The sequence below is a fragment of the Heptranchias perlo genome, chromosome 1 (genome assembly GCF_035084215.1).
Source record: "Heptranchias perlo isolate sHepPer1 chromosome 1, sHepPer1.hap1, whole genome shotgun sequence".
Lineage (NCBI taxonomy): Eukaryota > Metazoa > Chordata > Chondrichthyes > Hexanchiformes > Hexanchidae > Heptranchias > Heptranchias perlo.
Genome location: NC_090325.1, coordinates 149993649 through 150013172, shown reverse-complemented (window position 1 = coordinate 150013172; position 19524 = coordinate 149993649). Strand labels below are relative to the sequence as shown.

General features: G+C 50.3%; 1 protein-coding gene across 1 annotated transcript in view; it reads right to left on the bottom strand.

Annotated features, from left to right (window-relative positions):
* fstl5 (follistatin-like 5) overlaps nt 1-19524 on the bottom strand; it is a 724566-nt gene that overhangs the window by 335205 nt on the left and 369837 nt on the right. The window lies entirely within an intron of this gene.

The following is a 19524-nucleotide window of genomic DNA, read 5'->3' as shown; positions in this document are numbered from 1 at the left end:
TTACTGCAGTCATTTTGTTGGACATGTAATTTTTCATTGACGCAGTCAGTTTACAAGTCTCCTTTTACACCCCTTCTATCACCATCAGATTTTATTATATTAACATTATCAACTGTTATTTTCTTTCTTCTTAAAAGTAATCTGTTCGACTCACAATCCTATCACTAAAACTCTCCGATAGACCCCAGTAGGCTGGAGTGCATTTATACCCCAGTTATAAATATCCCAAGGTACATTTTTGGAATCCCTTACAAGTTAAAACAAAAATATAATGATTTCATTGAAATTTATATTTTATGTTTATTAATATTTAGTTGTTATTTGCTAAACAAATACTGCTGTTTTAATATATAAACTCCCTAAAATATAAACATGCTAAATTGTAGTTAAAACTGTTCATATTTTTTACACTTATACATCTTTATAAAATTATTTCTCCTTGCAAAAAACATTGAATAATGAATGCTGTTTATTCTTTTTCCTCTGATTTTCTTCCCTCACTGCTCCTGAACGCACTTGATGCTTGAGTTTGATTTTTTTACGCACCAGCAACTCTCTAGTCATCCAAACAGTCACTCTTTCTGAACAAGCCTAGACAGGGTCACCTGGTTATTTAAATCTTTGGGAAAAATAGAAGCGTAACAGCTGAGTTGAGTGTGATACTTATTTCTGGCATAACTATTTTTTAGATTTAATAAATACAGATTGATAATCCGATGTCTACTAGTGGTTTGTTAATGAATTGTATCAACTTTATTGATGAATGAGATTATTTACAAAATCATATTCATAGTTGCTGATTAATTAATATAATTGTTAGAAGGGTGAGGGAGGGAAACCAAGGAATTACAGACAGTTAGCCTAACATCTGTTGTCGAGAAATTACTAGAGTCTATAATTAAGGATAGAGTGACTGAACACCTTGAAAATATTCAGCTGAACAGAGAGAGCCAGCATGGATTTGTAAAAGGTTGGGTATGCCTGACAAACCTGATTGAACTTTTTGAAGGGATGACTAAAATAGTGGACAAGGGAATGTCTATGGATGTTGTTTATATGGACTTCCAGAAGACATTTGATAAAGTCTCTTATAAGAGTCTGTTAGCTAATGTTGAAGCTCATGGAACTGAGGGCAAATTATTGACCTGGTTAGGAATTGGCTGAGCAGCAAGAGACAGAGAATAGGGATAATGGCTAGGTATTCAAATTGGCAGGTGTGACTGGCAGAACCTCAAAGGTAATAATTTCTGGATGATTATCTGAGCCATGTGCAAATTGGCACAGGGGTCAAACAGATCAGAGAGTTAAATGCAGGCCTCAAAGAATGGTGTGGGAGACAGGGGTTTCAATTCATAGGGCACTGGCACCAATACTGGGAAAAGAGAGAGTTGTTCCGTTGGGATGGGCTCCACTTAAACCAGGCTGGGACCAGTGTCCTAGCGAATCGAATGTCTAGGGCGGTAGAAAGGACTTTAAACTAAAAAGTAGGAGGGAGGGTTCAGGTAAGGGTAAATTTATTAATCTAAAGAGAAATGTCAAGATAATAGAGCAGTGTAGCGATTAAGGAAAAGATAAGCAGTGTAACAGGAAGGGACAGAGAGTTTAACGATAGTAGTACATCAGTGAATAAGGTCAAATCAGGGAAAAATAGTAAAAAGTTAAAATTAAAGGCGCATTATCTCAATGCAAGAAGCATTTGTAACAAGGTAGACAAATTAATGGCACAAATAAAGATAAATGGGTTTGATCTAGTAGCCATTACTAAGACGTCGTTGCAAGGTGTCCAAGGTTGACAACTAAATATTCCAGGGTACTTGACTTTTCAAAAAGACAGTCAAAATGGAAAAGGCCATAGTAAAGCATGTCATAAAGGCAGTAGTGAGAAAGGATCTTGGCTTGGAAATCAGGAAATAGAATCATTATGGGTGGAAATAAGAAATAACAAGGGGAAGAAAACGCTGGTGGGAGTAGTTTATAGGCCGCCAAACAGTAATTATACTGTTGGACACAGTATTAATCAAGAAATAAGAGGAGTTTGTAACAAAGGTAATGCAGTAACCATGGGGGACGTTAATCTTCATATAGACTGGGCAAATCAAATTGGCAAAAGTAGTTCGGAGGGCGAGTTCATGGAATGCATTCAAGGCAGAACAACATGTCGTGGAACCAACCCGGGAACAGGTTATTTTAGAACTTGTCTTGTGTAATGAGACAGGGTTAATTAGTAATCTCATAGTGAAGGATCCTCTGTGGATAAGTGATCATAATGTGATGGAATTTCATATTGAGTTCGAGAGTAATGTTTTTAAGTCCAAAACTAGAATCTTAAACTTAAACAAAGCCAATTACATAGGAATGAGGGCAAGTTGGCTAAGGTTGATTGGGAAATTAGATTAAAAGTTATGATGGTAGATAAGTAATGGCAAACATTTAAAGAAATATTTCATAATTCTCAACGAATATACATTCCACTGAGGACTAAAAACTCCACGGGAAAAGTGATCCATCCGTGGCTAACTAAAGTTGTTAAGGATAGTATTAGGTTAAAAGAAGAGGCTTATAATGCTGGCAAAAAGAATAGTAAGGCTAAGAATTGGGAGAGTTTTAGAACTCAACAAAAGAAGACCAAAAAATTGATAAAGAGGGAGAAAATAGAATGAGAGTAAACCAGCAAGAAATATAAAAACAGATTGTAAGAGGTTCTACAAGTATGTAAAAAGGAAGAGAGTAGCAAAAGTAAATGTGGGTCCCTTAGAGACAGGAGAAATTATAATGGGGAATAAGGATATGGCAGAGCCGTTAAACAAATATTTTGTATCTGTCTTCACAGTAGTAGACTCAAAAAACATACCAGAAATAGTGGGGAACCAAGGGTCTAATGAGTCTGAGTAACTTAATGTCGTTAATATTAGCAAAGAAAAAGTGCTGTTGAAATTAATGGGACTAAAAGCCAACAAATCCCCTGGACCTGATGGCCTACATCCAAGGGTTCTAAAAGAGGTGGCTGCAGAGATAGTGCATGCATTGGTTATGATCTTCCAAAATTCCCTAGATTCTAGAGCAGTCCCAGTAGATTGGAAGGTAGCAAATGTAACCCCGCTATTCGAGAAAGGAGGGAGAGAGAAAACAGGGAACTACAGGCCTATTAGCCTGACATCAGTAGTCGGGAAAATGCTGGAATCTATTATTAAGGACTTGGTAATGGGGCACTTAGAAAATCATAATATGATTAGGCAGAGCCAGCATGGTTTTATGAAAGGGAAAACGTATTTGACAAATCTACTGGAGTTTTTTTGAGGATGTAACTAGCAGGGTAGATAAAGGGGAACCAGTGGATGTAGTGTATTTGGATTTCCAAAAGGCATTCGATAATGTGCCACACAAAAGGTTGTTACACAAGATAAGAGCTCATGGGGTTGGGGGAGATATATGGGGTTGGGGGTGATATTTTAGTATGGATAGAGGATTGGTTAACGGACAGAAAACAGAGAGAAGGAGTAAACGGGTCATTTTCAGGTTAGCAGGCTGTAACTAGTGGGGTGCCGCAAGGACTAGTGGGCCTCAGCTATTTACAATCTGTATTAATGGCTTAGATGAAGGGACTGAGTTTCATGTATCCAAGTTTGCTGATGATACAAAGCTAGGTGGGAAAGTATGCTGTGAAGAGGATGCAAAGAGTCTGCAAAGGGATACAGACAGGTTAAATGAGTGGGCAAGAAGGGGGCAGTTGGAGTATAATGTGGGGGAATGTGAGGTTATTCACTTTGGTAGGGAGAATAGAAAAACAGAATATTTTTTAAATGTTGAGAAACTATTAAATTTTGGTGTTCAGAGGGATTTGGGTGTCCTTGTACACAAAATACAGAAAGTTAACAAGCAGGTACAGCGAGTAATTAGGAAGGCAAATGATATGTTGGCCTTTATAGCAAGGGGATTGGAGTACAAGAATAAGGAAGTCTTGCTGCAATTGTACAGGGTTTTGATGAGTCCACACCTGAAGTACTGTGCACAGTTTTGGTCTCCTTACCTAAGGAAGGATATACTTGCCTTAGAGGTGGTGCAATGAAGATTCACTGGATTGATCCTGGGATGAGAGGGTTGTCCTATGAGTAGAGATTGAATAGAATGGGCCTGTACTCTCTGGAGTTTAGAAGAATGAGAGCTGATCTCATAGAAACATAAAAGATTGCTGCAGTTATATAAGGTATTGGTGAGACCGCACCTGGAATACTGCATACAGTTTTGGTCTTCATACTTAAGAAAAGACATACTTGCTCTCGAGGCAGTACAAAGAAGGTTCACTCGGTTAATCCCGGGGATGAGGGGGCGGACATATGAGGAGAGGTTGAGTAGATTGGGACTCTACTCATTGGAGTTCAGAAGAATGAGAGGCGATCTTATAGAAACATATAAGATTGTGAAGGGTCTTGATCGGGTGGATGCAGTAAGGATGTTCCCAAAGATGGGTGAAACTAGAACTAGGGGGCATAATCTTAGAATAAGGGGCTGCTCTTTCAAAACTGAGATGAGGAGAAACTTCTTCACTCAGAGGGTGGTCGGTCTGTGGAATTTGCTGCCCCAGGAAGCTGTGGAAGCTACATCATTAGATAAATTTAAAACAGAAATAGACAGTTTCCTAGAAGTAAAGGGAATTAGGGGTTATGGGGAGCGGGCAGGAAATTGGACATGAAGCTGAGTTCGGATCGGTCAATGCCCTGTGGGTGGCGGAGAGGGCCCAGGGGCTATGTGGCCGGGTCCTGCTCCGACTTCTTGTGTTCTTTAGATTTGTGGTTGGGATCAGATCAGCCATGATCTTATTGAATGGCGGAGCAAGCTCGAGGGGCCGATTGGCCTACTCCTGCTCCAATTTCTTATGTTCTTATGTTCTTATTCTGAGAGAGCTTGACAGGGTAGATGCTGAGAGGCTGTTTCCCCTGGCTGGAGAGTCTAGAACTAGGGGACATAGTCGCAGGATAAGGGGTCGGATATTTAGGACTGAGATGAAGAGGAATTTATTCACTCAGAGGGTTGTGAAACTTTGGAATTCTCTACCCCAGAGGTCTGTGGATGCTCAGTCATTGAGTATATTCAAGAATGAGATCCATAGATTTTTGGACTCTAAGGGAATCAAGGGATATGGGGACTGAGCGGGAAAATGGAGTTATGTTCGAAGATCAGCCATGATCTTATTGAATGGCGGAGCAGGCTCAAGGGGTCGTCTGGCCTACTTCTACTCCTATTTCTTACGTTCTTATGTAGTGGTGTTCCACAGGGATCTGTGTTGGGGCCTCAACTATTCATTGTATTTATTAATGACTTAGATGATGGGATAGAGAGCCACATATCCAAGTTTGCTGATGACACAAAGATAGGCAGCATTGTAAGCAGTGTAGTTGGAAGCATAAAATTATAGAGAGATATTAATAGATTAAGTGAATGGACAAAACTGTGGCAAATGTAGGCAAGTGTGAGTTCATCCACTTTGGGTCTAAAAAGGATAGATCAGAGTACTTGCCAAATGGTGAAAAGCTCAAAACAGTGGAGGTCCAAAGAGACTTAGGGGTCCATGTACATAGATCATTAAAATGTCATGGAAAGGTACAGAAAATAATCAAAAAGGCTAACGGAATGCTGGCCTTTATATCTAGAGGACTAGAATACAAGGGGGTAGAGGTTATGCCAGAGCTACACAAAGCTCTGTGTTCAGTTCTAGGCACCACACCTTAGCAAAGATATACTGGCATTGGAGGGAGCGCAATGCAGATTACTAGAATGATACCTGGACTCCAAGGGTTAAATTACGAGGAGAAATTAAACAAACTAGGGTTGTATTACTTGAAATTTACAAGATTATGGGGTGATTTGATTGAAGTTTTCAAAGTATTAAGGGGAACTGATAGGGTAGATAGAGAGAAACTATTTCCGCTGGTTGGCAGTCTAAGACTCGGGGACATACACTAAAAATTAGAGCCAGGACTTCAGGAATGAAATTCAGAAACACTTCGACACGCAAAGGGTGGTAGAAGTTTGGAACTCTCGTCCGCAAATGGCAGTTGATGCTAGCTCAATTGTTAATTTTAAATCTGAGATTGATAGATTTTTGTTAACCATAAGTATTAAGGGATAAGAGGCTAAGGTATATGGAGTTAGGTTACAGATCAGCCATGATCTCACTGAATGGCGGAACAGGCTCAAGGGGCTAAATGGCCTACTCCTGTTCCTGTGTTCCTAAGAAGCAATTTATCAACAGCAAAGGCAAATGTAAATGTGGTCAATAAGTATGCAGATCTAATTTAATTCATTAGTAAATCCAGAGATGGATTTTATTAAGTTGGAGACATTAATTATTATTTAGTAAATCCACTTTTACGGACTGGATTAAGCCCAAAACTATTTCATCAAGATTTATAATCTTAAAATGTGAAGAGATATTTTATTTTCAAACACAATATCATCTCTGTTTAATACAGACTATGAAACAAAAATGACTTAGTAAATCATAAATGCTGCATCAGGATTTAGTGGTCATAAACATAGATTCAATACGTATGTAAATTACCATCAGAATATATAAATGTTCAAAATTATGCATATAAATGAATTGTAGTACAATTGTTTGTACAATTCTTGTTTAAATTACATTTTTGTATATTTCTTGTACCCTGTACACTACTAGCAATTTTGATAAAATGATTCAATAGCTTTTGTTAAACAGAAAATGTCTTTGATAATCTATCCAATAACAGAGATGTGTTCTGTCATTAGATTAGAACCAGTGAAATTGCCAGGTTCTCAAAGACAATGGCCCATCATTATCAACATGCTGGATAACGAGAAAAATGGCATTCTCACTAAGGTTTATGGCAGTTGACTGGTAAAAGAAAACATTTATACCATTGGATGAAATGAGAAACATTATTCTGATTACTATTTCCTCACAAAGATACTTTCTTTTGCAATCTGAAATATTCCTTTAATTGTGACCAGTGGATTGCATTTTACGAGATGGATGCTTTAGTTGTATATCTCAACAGAACAGCATTTTCACACATGCACTGTTACTACCAGCATTGAGCATCTAGCTGTGATTAACATCAGCATTCAACGATCTGACAGGAGTAATGGATGCATTTTCCAATAGGCTGTATAGGGAACCCACAGTCAAATAGTGCTATAAATGTAAGTATAATTGGTCGTTACAGATACTGTTAATCATTAGTAGACAACTGGCAAGAATTGCCCTATACGAATCATTTAGATCAAATACAATACTTGCTGGATACTAGTGCAAATTAATGCTACATATTACGTGAATCAAATAATAAATATATTGTCAGAGGTTACACATTGACTTTTTCACTAATGCTGTTGTTAGGTAATAAAAGACTTTCTGCTGTGATTTTTTAATGAATTGAGTCATTGCTAAATATATATGCACAGTACCCACTAGCAACAGATTACTACGGTTTGCTTCGAGAAATCAGACTCACTAGTTTTGTGCTTTTAAAAAGAAGAAATAAAGGTGACTGCAATAAAAACAATATGAGACCATTTGATGTGAAAACCATTAACATTTTAAAATCTTGTCTCACTTTGACAAATTGTTTACTTTGAACTCAGTTTTTTTTTAAATGAGAAAAAAAATCAATTAAACTTTTGTTGAGCCAACACAATAGAAAGATCAGATAGTTGGTATCAAAGGACAAATTCAAATAAACCAGGCGAAGATAGGGTCTCTAAAGCATCGCCTACATAGATCAGAGCCGTTGAAAGCCCTTGAGCTCCTTAGTATTTTCATTATGTTCAGTCTTGCATTCCTTCCTATCCACAGACTGTGGAATTTTTTTACATGTGGATCAGAACAGAGAAACTGTATAAAGTTCTTCACAGAACACTGCCCTGCTAATAGCATTCATAAAAGATAATCTATCCTATTATAAGAACATTTCATGGTTGGAGGTTTAGAAGTTAACAAGAAAATGGTTAAAGACATGACTAGAGAAAACGTGTGAGTAAACTGAGACCTGTTAGCAGCTCGATTTCATAAAAACTTCATGTATCACCGCTTATTTCTCATCTAAATAGCATAGGCATTGTCGCTAACCCCCAAAAGCCAGAGCATGTCACAGGTGGATTGTTAAACTGAGTGGATGAAAGATCACAAAGCTAAACTTACTGGCCCTGAGTTCTGCAGGCTTTCTGGCACACTCCCTCTGTATGTTACGCGTGAGAGTGGCAGAAGCCTCGGGAAATACGCCAGGGCCTGGATACACTGGCCTTTACAGACAGTATCCGCGGGGCCTTGGGGTGGAACCTCAGCCCACCCGAAACAAGGTCATCCATGTCAGAGGGAGCATGGCTACGGACTGAGGATTTCTGGGCTGGGAGGTTTCTCAGCCCCAGTCTGGGATCCACCAGGCTGGCGTGCCGGGTGAAAGGAGGTGCAATCTGGGGCAAGGCCAGCATTTATTGCCCATCCCTTGATGCCCTTAAGAATCTTGAACCGCTGCAGTCCATGTGGTGAAGGTACTCCCACAATGCTGTTAGGTAGGGAGTTCCAGGATTTTCACCCAGCAACGATGAAGTGATGTATTTCCAAATAAGGATGGTGTGTGACTTGGAGATCATGATGTTCCCATCCACCTGCTGCCCTGGTCTTTCTAGGCAGTAGGGGTCACAGATTTGGGAGGTGCTGCCGAAGAAGCTTTGGTGAATTGTGGCAGTGCATCCTCTATATAGTACACACTGCAGTCACTGTGCGCCGGTGGTGGAGGATGTGGATGTTTAAGGTGGTGGATGGGGTGCTGATCAAGTGGATTGCTTTGTCCTGGATGGTGTCGAACTTTTTGAGTGGTGTTGGAGCTGTACCCACCCGGGCAGGTGGAGAGTATTCCATCACACTCCTGACTTGTGCCTTGCAGATGGCTGAAATTCTTCTGGTTGGTAAGTTAACAACAAAAGCTGTTGTGAGTACAAATGGCAAATGTCACTTTGTACCCGCATCAACCTTTTTGCCACAATTAATGTATGGAGAAATTTCATGCCCGCTAAGTTTTTAATGATAGAAAGGAGCTCACAGGAGAGTCAGCGCTTTGCTGATTTTCAAAGATTCATGAACAGATGAGGGCTAGTGAACAGAGCTCTGTGCTTCAGCTCAAACATACATTTGCAGAGCTCCACTTTGCCCTATTATAGAAATTTGCTTGTATTAACTGCAGCATAAATGCACTACATTAATGGTGCTAGATAAAATCTATGGATCACGTCAGCCTTGGATCAGTGATACCAATCTCACCTCTGATTTACAAGGTTGTGGGTTCAAGCTCCACTCATGAACTTAAGCATATAATCTCGGCTGAGTGCAGTACTGAGAGAGTAATGCACTTCTAGAGGTGCCGCCTTTTGGATGCAAAGTCAAATCAAGGTCCCATCTCTCTTTAGACCAGCGCAAGAGCGATCGCAAGAGCAGAGAGCAGAGAGTGGGGATAAAGAGGAGCAGTGGGGGTGAGAGGCCCCAGACTAGCGCGAGAGCAGAGAGCAGAGATAAAGAGGAGCAGCGGGGGCTAGAGTGGAGACGGAGATCGGAGATAACGAGGTACGGGGTGGGGGGAGTGGTGGGGGGGGCGAGAGGGCCCAGACCAGCGCAAGAGCAGCGGCGAGAGCAGAGAGCGGAGATAAAGAGGAGCAGCGGGGGCTAGAGGACCCAGACCAGTGCGAAAGCGGAGGCGAGAGCAGAGCGCCCATGGCAGGGATAAAAAGGAGCTGCTGGGGCTAAAGCAGAGAGCAGGGAGCGGGGATAGAGGAGTGGCGGGGGGCGAGAGCAGAGGACAGGGAGCGGACAGCAGGCGGCGGGAGAAGAGAGTGGAGAGCGGGGAAAAAGAGGACCGGCGGGGGGCAGGAGCAGAGAGCGGGGAGTGGGCCACGGGGAGCAGGGATAAAGAGGAACGACGGGGAGCGGGGAACCAGGAGTGGGGAGCGGGGAGCGGGGAACGGGGATAAAGAGGAGCGGCGGGGAATGGGGAGTGGGGAGCGGGGAGCGGGGAGTGGGGAGCGGGGAACAGGGAGTGGGGATAAAGAGGAGCGACGGGGAACAGGGAACAGGAAACAGGGAGCAGGAATAAAGAGGAGCGACGGGGAGCGGGGAGTGGGGAGCAGGGAACGGGGATAAAGAGGAGCGGCGGGGAATAGGGAGTGGGGTGCAGGGAGCGGAGAACGGGGATAAAGAGGAGCGACGGGGAGTGGGGATAAAGAGGAGCGATGGGGAGCGAGGAGTGGGCAGCGGGGAACGGGCAGTGGGGAGAGGGGATCAAGAGGAGGGGCGAGGAACAGGGAGTGGGGAACAGGGAGTGGGGATAAAGAGGAGCGACGGGGAGTGGGGAACGGGGACCGAGGATAAGGAGGAGCGGGGAGCAAGGAGTGGGGAGCGGGGACCGAGGATAAAGAGGAACGGGGGTGCGGGGAGCGGGGAGCACGGAGTGGGGAGCGGGGAGCACGGAGTGGGGAGCACGGAGTGGGGAGCGGGGAGCATGGAGTGGGGAGCAAGGAGCGGGGAGCACGGAGCGGGGAGCGGGGAGCACGGAGTGGGGAGCACGGAGTGGGGAGCACGGAGTGGGGAGCGGGGTCCGAGGATAAAGACGAGCGACAGGGAGCGGAGAGCAGGGAGTGGGGAGGGGAGACCGAGGATAAAGAGGAGTGGGGGGGCAGGGAGCGGGGAGCACGGAGTGGGGAGCAGGAAGCGAGGAGCGGGGATAATGAGGAGCGGAGGGGGCGGGGAGCACGGAGCGGGGAGCAGGGAGTGGGGAGCGGGGATAACGAGGAGCGGGGGGCAGGGAGCACGGAGCGGGGGGCAGGGAGTGGGGAGCGGGGAAAACGAGGAGCGGGTGGGGGAGCGGGGAGCAGGGAGCCAGGGGGAGCGGGGAGCACGGAGTGGGGAGCGGAGAGCGAGGATAAAGAGGAGTGAGGGGGGGGCGGGGAGCACGGAGTGGGGAGCACGGAGTGGGGAGCGGGGACCGAGGATAAAGAGGAGTGAGGGGGGGGCGGGGAGCACGGAGTGGGGAGCACGGAGTGGGGAGCGGGGACCGAGGATAAAGAGGAGTGAGGGGGGGGCGGGGAGCACGGAGTGGGGAGCACGGAGTGGGGAGCGGGGACCGAGGATAAAGAGGAGTTGGGAGGAGCGGGGAGCACGGAGTGGGGAGAACGGAGTGGGGAGAACGGAGTGGGGAGCACGGAGTGGGGAGCACGGAGTGGGGAGCGGGGACCGAGGATAAAGAGGAGTGGGGGGGAGCGGGGAGCACGGAGCACGGAGCGGGGAGCACGGAGCGGGGAGCACGGAGCACGGAGCGGGGAGCACGGAGCGGGGAGCACGGAGCACGGAGCACGGAGCGGGGAGCACGGAGTGGGGAGCACGGACCACGGAGCACGGAGCGGGGAGCACGGAGCGGGGAGCACGGAGTGGGGAGCACGGAGCACGGAGCGGGGAGCACGGAGTGGGGAGCACGGAGCGGGGAGCACGGAGCGGGGAGCACGGAGCGGGGAGCACGGAGCGGGGAGCACGGAGCACGGAGCGGGGAGCACAGAGCGGGGAGCACGGAGCACGGAGTGGGGAGCACGGAGCGGGGAGCACGGAGCACGGAGCGGGGAGCACGGAGCACGGAGCGGGGAGCACAGAGCGGGGAGCACGGAGCGGGGAGCACGGAGCACGGAGCGGGGAGCACAGAGCGGGGAGCACGGAGCGGGGAGCACGGAGCACGGAGCGGGGTGCACAGAGCGGGGAGCACGGAGCGGGGAGCACGGAGCACGGAGCGGGGAGCACGGAGCAGGGAGCACGGAGCGGGGAGCACGGAGCGGGGCGCACGGATTGGGGAGCACGGAGCACGGAGCGGGGAGCACGGAGCACGGAGCACGGAGCGGGGAGCACGGAGCACGGAGCGGGGAGCATGGAGCACGGAGCGGGGAGCACGGAGCGGGGAGCACGGAGCGGGGCGCACGGACTGGGGAGCACGGAGCACGGAGCGGGGAGCACAGAGCGGGGAGCACGGAGCACGGAGCGGGGAGCACGGAGCACGGAGCACGGAGCGGGGAGCACGGAGCACGGAGCGGGGAGCGGGGAGCACGGAGCGGGGAGCACGGAGCGGGGAGCACGGAGCACGGAGCGGGGAGCACGGAGCGGGGAGCACGGAGCACGGAGCGGGGAGCACGGAGCGGGGAGCACGGAGCACGGAGCGGGGAGCACGGAGCACGGAGCACGGAGCACGGAGCGGGGAGCACGGAGCGGGGAGCACGGAGCGGGGAGCACGGAGCGGGGAGCATGGAGCGGGGAGCGGGGAGCACGGAGCACGGAGCACGGAGCGGGGAGCACGGAGCGGGGAGCAGGGAGCGGGGAGCACGGAGCACGGAGCGGGAAGCACGGAGCACGGAGCACGGAGCGGGGAGCACGGAGCGGGGAGCACGGAGCACGGAGCGGGGAGCGGGGAGCACGGAGCAGGGAGCACGGAGCGGGAAGCACGGAGCGGGGAGCACGGAGCGGGGAGCACGGAGCACGGAGCGGGGAGCACAGAGCGGGGAGCACGGAGCAGGGAGCACGGAGCACGGAGCGGGGAGCACGGAGCAGGGAGCACGGAGCGGGGAGCACGGAGCGGGGCGCACGGACTGGGGAGCACGGAGCACGGAGCGGGGAGCACAGAGCGGGGAGCACGGAGCGGGGAGCACGGAGCACGGAGCGGGGAGCACAGAGCGGGGAGCACGGAGCGGGGAGCACGGAGCACGGAGCGGGGAGCACGGAGCAGGGAGCACGGAGCGGGGAGCACGGAGCGGGGCGCACGGAGCGGGGCGCACGGACTGGGGAGCACGGAGCACGGAGCGGGGAGCACGGAGCGGGGAGCACGGAGCGGGGCGCACGGACTGGGGAGCACGGAGCACGGAGCGGGGAGCACAGAGCACGGAGCACAGAGCACGGAGCACAGAGCACGGAGCACGGAGCGGGGAGCGGGGAGCACGGAGCACGGAGCACGGAGCACAGAGCACGGAGCACAGAGCACGGAGCACGGAGCGGGGAGCATGGAGCACGGAGCGGGGAGCACGGAGCGGGGAGCACGGAGCACGGAGCGGGGAGCACGGAGCGGGGAGCACGGAGCGGGGAGCACGGAGCGGGGAGCACGGAGCACGGAGCGGGGAGCACGGAGCGGGGAGCGGGGAGCACGGAGCGGGGAGCGGGGAGCGGGGAGCACGGAGCGGGGAGCACGGAGCACGGAGCACGGAGCGGGGAGCACGGAGCGGGGAGCACGGAGCGGGGAGCACGGAGCGGGGAGCACGGAGCGGGGAGCACGGAGCACGGAGCGGGGAGCACGGAGCGGGGAGCGGGGAGCACGGAGCGGGGAGCGGGGAGCGGGGAGCACGGAGCGGGGAGCACGGAGCACGGAGCACGGAGCGGGGAGCACGGAGCGGGGAGCACGGAGCGGGGAGCACGGAGCGGGGAGCGGGGAGCACGGAGCACAGAGCACGGAGCACGGAGCACAGAGCACGGAGCACAGAGCACGGAGCACGGAGCACGGAGCACGGAGCACGGAGCGGGGAGCACGGAGCGGGGAGCACGGAGCACGGAGCACGGAGCACGGAGCGGGGAGCACGGAGCACGGAGCACAGAGCACGGAGCACAGAGCACGGAGCACGGAGCGGGGAGCGGGGAGCACGGAGCACGGAGCACGGAGCGGGGAGCACGGAGCGGGGAGAACGGAGCACGGAGCGGGAAGCACGGAGCACGGAGCGGGGAGCACGGAGCGGGGAGCACGGAGCACGGAGCGGGGAGCACGGAGCACGGAGCGGGGAGCACGGAGCGGGGAGCGGGGAGCACGGAGCGGGGAGCGGGGAGCGGGGAGCACGGAGCGGGGAGCACGGAGCACGGAGCACGGAGCGGGGAGCACGGAGCGGGGAGCACGGAGCGGGGAGCACGGAGCGGGGAGCGGGGAGCACGGAGTGGGGAGCACGGAGCACGGAGCACGGAGCGGGGAGCACGGAGTGGGGAGCACGGAGCGGGGAGCGGGGAGCACGGAGCGGGGAGCACGGAGCACGGAGCGGGGAGCACGGAGCGGGGAGCACGGAGCGGGGAGCACGGAGCGGGGAGCACGGAGTGGGGAGCACGGAGCGGGGAGCACGGAGCGGGGAGCACGGAGTGGGGAGCACGGAGCGGGGAGCGGGGAGCACGGAGCGGGGAGCACGGAGCGGGGAGCACGGAGCGGGGAGCACGGAGTGGGGAGCACGGAGCGGGGAGCGGGGAGCACGGAGCACGGAGCACGGAGTGGGGAGCACGGAGCGGGGAGCGGGGAGCACGGAGCGGGGAGCACGGAGCGGGGAGCACGGAGCGGGGAGCACGGAGCGGGGAGCACGGAGCGGGGAGCACGGAGCGGGGAGCGGGGAGCGGGGAGCACGGAGCGGGGAGCACGGAGCACGGAGCGGGGAGCACGGAGCGGGGAGCGGGGAGCGGGGAGCGGGGAGCACGGAGTGGGGAGCACGGAGCACGGAGCGGGGAGCGGGGAGCGGGGAGCACGGAGCACGGAGCGGGGAGCATGGAGCGGGGAGCACGGAGCGGGGAGCACGGAGCGGGGAGCGGGGAGCACGGAGCGGGGAGCGGGGAGCACGGAGCGGGGAGCACGGAGCGGGGAGCGGGGAGCACGGAGCGGGGAGCACGGAGCGGGGAGCACGGAGCACGGAGCGGGGAGCACGGAGCGGGGAGCGGGGACTGAGGATAAAGAGGAGTCGGGGGGAGGGGGGGGCGAAGTCGATAAAAAACACCTGAAGTGACATCAGCACACGGGAAGGAGCTGATTGGTGAATTTTTTTTTCGTCCAGAAATAGGACAAGTCTTGAGTTTATTTCTGGTAAGTTTAGTCGCTCATAAATAAATCGAGGCATGACCGTGCACCTCAGTCCCACCAAATGCATATCCTGTGCTACGTGGGAATTCCAGGCCGCTTCCTATGTGCTGGACAACCACAGGTGCAGGAAGTGTTGTCAGCTGGAGGAGCTCGAGCTCCGGGTTTCGGAGCTTGAGCAACAGCTGGCGTCACTGCAGTGCATCCGCGAGGCTGAGAGCTACGCGGATAGCACGTTTCAGGAGGTGGTCACCCGCAGATTAAGAGAGTGCAGGCAGAGAGGGACTGGGTGACTGCCAGACAGACAAGGAGGACCAGACAGGTAGTGCAGGAGTCCCCTGAGTGCATCTCGCTCTCTAACCAGTATTCAGTTCTGAATACTAGCGAAGGAGAGGGTTCCTCTGCGGAGTGCAGCCAGAGCCAAGTCCACAGCACCATGGATGGCCCATCTGTACGGGGTGGAGGTGGGCGGTAGAAAGGTCAGGAGAGCAATAAGCAATAGTGATCGGGGATTCAATAGTTAGGGGAACAGACAGGCGTTTCTGTGGCCGCAGACATGAGTCCAGGATGATATGTTGCCTCTCTGGTGCCAGGTTCAAGGATGTCACTGAGCGGCTGTAGAACATTCTGAGGGGGGAGGGTGAACAACCAGAAGGCGTGGTCCATATCAGTACCAATGACATAGGTAGAAAAAGGGATGAGGTCCTGCAGGCAGATTTTAAGGAGATAGGAAAGAGATCAATAAGCAGGACCTCAAAGGTAGCAATCTCCGGATTACTCCCGGTGCCACGTGCTAGTGAGTATAGAAGTAGGAGGATGGAGCAGATGAATGTATGGCTGGTGAGATGGTGTCAGAAGAAGGGCTTTAGATTCCTGGGGCATTGGGACCAATTCTGGGGGAAGTGGGACCTGTACGGGTTGCTCTGCAACAGTGCTGGGACCTATGTCCTTGCCGGGAGGTTCACTAGTGCTGTGGGGGAGGGTTTAAACTAATTTGGCAGGGGGATGGGCACCAGGATGTAGCATTGGAAAGGAGAAACAAGGTGCACAAAGGATTGGGAGAGACAGATAGCACTAGAGTAAGAAATAGCATGGTATTAGGTGGGATCAGACTAAGAGAGAATACAAGAAGGTCTACGATAGGTTTACAGTGCATGTGTGTAAACGCACGAAACGTAGTAAATAAGGTTGATGAACTGCAGGCACAATTAGCCACATGGGAATATGATGTCATGGCGATAACGGAGACCTGGCTCAAAAAAGGGCAGGATTGGGTCCTAAATATTCCTGGATACAAGATGTTCAGGAAAGATAGGGAAGGGAAGAAAGGAGGGGGGATGGCAATATTGATTAAGGAGAATATTGCAGTGCTGGAGAGAGAGGATGTCCTGGAGGGGTCATGGACAGAATCTATTTGGTTAGAGTTAAGAAACAATAGAATTGCCATTAAACTATTGGCCACCAACTTGTGGGAAGGATATAGAGGAACAAATTTGCAGGGAAATGACAGAAAGGTGCAAGAGCCATAGTGTACTGATAATGGGGGACTTCAACTATCCTAAAATAGACTGGGATAGTAATAGAGTAAAGGGTAAAGATGGGGGCGAATTTTTGAAGTGTGTTCAGGAGAACTTCTTTGACCTGTACGTTTCCAGCCCAACGAGGAAGGAGGCATTGCTGGAGCTGCTTCTGGGGAATGAGGCGGGCCAAGTGGAGCAAGTGTCAATGGGGGAACATTTAGGGAATAGCGATTACAGTATCATAAGGTTTAGATTAGTTATGGAAAAGGACAAGTAGCATTCAAGAGTAAAAACACTAAATTGGAGGAGGGCTAATTTCAATGGGATGAGAACGGATCAGGCACGGGTAAATTGGCATCAAAAATTGGCAGGCAAAACTGTAATTGAACTGGCCTTTAAAGAGGAGATGGTTCGGGTATAGTCTAGGTACATCCTCCTGAGTGGGAGAGGTAGGGCAACTAAAGCCAGAGCTCCCTGGATGATGAAAGAAATAGATAGTAGGATGAAGCAGAAAAAGGGAGGCGTATGACAGATGTCAGGTTGATAATACAAAGGAGAACCAGGCTGAATATAGAAAGTTCAGAGGAGAAGTGAAAAAGAAAATAAGAGGGGCAAAGAGCGGGTATGAGAATAGACTGGCGGCCAACATAAAAGGGAATCCAAAAGTCTTCTATAGGTATATAAACAGTAAACGGGTAGTAAGAGGAGGGGTGGGACCGATTAAGGACAAAACAGAGATTACGCATGGAGGCGGAGGGCACGACTGAGGTACTAAATGAGTACTTTGCATCTGTCTTTACCAAGGAAGAAGATGCTGCCAAAGTCACTGTAAAAGAAGAGGTAGTTGAGATACTGGATGGGCTAAAAATTGCTAAAGAGGAGGTTTAAAAGGCTAGCTGTACTTAAAGTAGATAAGTCACCTGGTCTGGATGGGATGCATCCTAGGTAGCTGTGGGAAGTCAGGGTGGAAATTGCGGAGGTACTGGCCATAATCTTCCAATCATCCTTAGATACGGGGGGAGGTGCCAGAGGACTGGAGAATTGCGAATGTCACATCCATGTTCAAAAAAGGGTGTAAGGATAAACCCAGCAGCTACAGGCCAGTCAGTTTAACCTCGGTGGTGGGGAAACTTTTAGAAACAATAATCCGGGACAAAATTAACAGTCACTTGAACAAGTGTGGATTAATTAAGGAAAGCCAAGACGGATTTGTTAAAGGCAAATCGTGTTTAACTAACTTGATTTGAGTTTTTTCATGAAGTAACAGAACGGGTTGATGAGGGCAAGACGGTTGATGTACTGTATATGGACTTCCAAAAGGCATTTAATAAAGTGCCACATAATAGGCTTGTCATCAAGGTTGAAGCCTATGGAATAAAAGGGGCAGTGGCAGCATGGATACAAAATTGGCTAAGTGACAGGAAACAGAGAGTAGTGGTGAACGGTTGTTTATCGGACTGGAGGGAGTGTATCCCAGGGGTCGGTACTAGGACCACTGCTTTTCTTGATATATATTAGTGACTTGGACTTGGGTGTACAGAGCACAGTTTCAAAATTTGCAGATGACACAAAACTTGGAAGTGTAGTAAACAGTGAGGAGGATGATAGACTTCAAGAGGACGTGGACAGGCTGATGGAATGGGCAGGCACATGGCAGATGAAATTTAACGCAGAGAAGTGCAAAGTGATACATTTTGGCAGGAAGAACGAGGAGAGGCAATATAATCTAAACGGTACAATTCTAAAAGTGGTTCAGGAAGTTCTGGGGGTATTTGTGCACAAATCGTTGAAGGTGGCAGGGCAGGTTAGAAAGCGGTTAAAAAAGCATATGGGAAGCTGGGTTTTATAAATAGAGGCATAGAGTACAAAAGCAAGGAGGTCACGATGAACCTTTATAAAACACTGGTTCGGCCACAAATGGAGTATTGTGTCCAATTCTGGGCACTGCACTTTCGGAAGGATATGAAGGCCTTAGAGAGGGTGCAGAAGAGATTTACTAGATTGGTTCCAGGAATGAAGGACTTCAGTTACGTGAATAGACTGGAGAAGCTGGGGTTATTCTCCTTAGAGCAGAGAAGGTTGAGAGGAGCCTTGAAAGAGGTATTCAAAATCATAAAGGGTCTAGACAGAGTAGATAGAGAGAAACTGTTCCCAGTGGTGGACAGGATCAGAGGACATAGATTTAAGGTGATTGGCAAAAGAACCAAAGGTGACATGAGGAAAAACTTTTTTACACGCCGAGTGGTTATAATTTGGAATGCACTGCCTGAAAGAGTGGTGGAGGCAGATTCAATCATGGCTTTCAAAAGCCAATTGGATAAGTACTTGACAGGAAAAAAATTTGCAGGGCTACAGGGAAAGGGCAGTGGAGTGGGGCTAGCTGGATAGCTCTTGCAGAGAGCTGGCATGGACTCAATGGGCCAAATGGCCTCCTTCCATGCTGTAACCATTCTATGATTCTATGATTCTCAGGCAGATGTAAAAGATCCCATGGTACTATTCGAAGAAGATCTGAGGAGTTCTCCCGGTTTCCTGGCCAATATTTATCCCTCAACCAACGTCATTAAAACAGTTTAATTGGTCATTTATCTCATTGCTGTTTGTGGGACCTTGCTGTGCATAAATTGGTTGTCGTCTTTCCCTACATTGCAACAGTGACTACACTTCAAAAGTAATTTATTGGCTGTGAAGTGCTTTGGGGTTTCCTAAGATCGTGAATGGCACTATATAAATGCAAATCATTTCTTTCTTCTAAGAGAAGCAGTTGGGGGTGGAAGACGAGGAGGAAGACATTGCTGACCGGAGAGCCAAGAGATGTTGCCCCTTAGTTGAAGAGCCTGAAGATCCAGATCTCTCGGGTACTGGTTTTGAAGGAGGATGCTTGCAAAGCATCAATCATATGTTCAGGCAGTGAGAGCCATGTCAGACAGTGTGCTGCAGATGGCAAGCCAAGGGGTGTCCACTACCAGCATGTGCAGTACACGATAGATAGCTCTGTGGAATGGCAGTCCATCCTGGTGAGTGGCAGCTCCAGGGAGATCTACAGCAGAAGCCCTATCAACAGATGCCATATGGACAGTGTATGCTTCGCCCCACAGATGGTCAAATTGCTACCACAGAGCCTGGGGCACAACATT